Source organism: Coenobita brevimanus, chromosome 95, assembly GCF_032717465.1.
Source record: "Coenobita brevimanus isolate Jiangsu-jjx chromosome 95, ASM3271746v2, whole genome shotgun sequence".
NCBI lineage: Eukaryota > Metazoa > Arthropoda > Malacostraca > Decapoda > Coenobitidae > Coenobita > Coenobita brevimanus.
In genome coordinates, this window is record NC_137048.1 from 20,722,339 (window position 1) to 20,723,565 (window position 1,227).

A 1,227-nucleotide genomic window follows, 5' to 3' on the forward strand; every position below is an offset into this window, starting at 1 on the left:
CCAGCTGCCTGGTTATACCATGCGTGTAGGACAGATGCATTATTAAATGAATAAGAGAATAAATTGAGTATTCATACAGTACATATTACACAATAAGAAACACACAAAAAGTACAACACCCACGCCATACAGTACTCTAAGGGCTGAATAATTACCCTGGGGAGTAAAACATTACACCGCTCAGCAATGTGCGCGCGGGTTAAAGAGAAGACTAAAGACACCTTTGATAGCAATGCCGATACCTGCAATAATATAAAGGTACAGAAATAATTAGCTACGACTCCTGGTGATCCCCTCTTTGCCAAGCCTTAGGCAGGGTGGAGATCAAAGACTCCTCAAAAAGTAGGGTACATAGGTTAATATATATATATATATATATATATATATATATATATATATATATATATATATATATATATATATATATATATATACCTAGGCTGCTTCCCCCAAGGAAAGGGAGGTAGCCGAGACAGGACGACACACTCCCCATTTACTCATCCATTCAAACACATTCATATATATATATATATATATATATATATATATATATATATATATATATCAACGGCCATACCACGTTGAGTACACCGCTTCCCGTTCGATCAGCGAAGTTAAGCAACGTTGGGTCTGGTTAGTACTTGGATGGGTGACCGCCTGGGAACACCAGATGCTGTTGGCATCCCTACGTGTTAAGTGGGGTTGGTGGAGGATTAGTGCCCCTCCCTATAAAACAATTAACTCTAAGCCCTTGACCACCCCGTTTGGGATACATGACGTCTGGCAATATTATATATATACCTCCACCAATGAGGTTATGTTTTCACCCCAGACCGTTTGTTTGTTTGTTGGTTGGTTGGTTTCTGGGCAAGATTACACAAAAACTACAGGACGGATTTCCAAGAACTTGGTAGAAGAATGGGCCAAGAATGGGCCTTGGCCCAGAGCAGACTCCATTAAATATTGGTGCGAATTCGTATAAAGGTGTGGATCCAAGATTTTTTTTTTTCACATTATCATTGCGAGATAGGGCGTTTTTCAACATTTTCGTAAATTTTTCAGTGAATATTGCATGGATCTTGATGAATAAAAATCAGGCATATTTAGGATGTTGGTATCTACGAATATGTACAGTTTGGCTCGGATCCATATAAGATTCCGGATCTAGCGGATTTAAATATGCTTTTAGAGGAGGGGGTAGTCTTTTTCCATATTGGATTAGACTTG

At 38.7% G+C, this 1,227-nt stretch overlaps 1 non-coding gene across 1 annotated transcript; it reads left to right on the forward strand.

The window, feature by feature from the left end:
* Positions 1-563: 563 nt before the first annotated feature.
* On the forward strand, positions 564-682 carry LOC145413305 (5S ribosomal RNA). The gene has a single exon (XR_013899704.1). It is a non-coding gene; the product is annotated as a 5S ribosomal RNA (ribosomal RNA).
* The last annotated feature ends 545 nt before the right edge of the window (positions 683-1,227 follow it).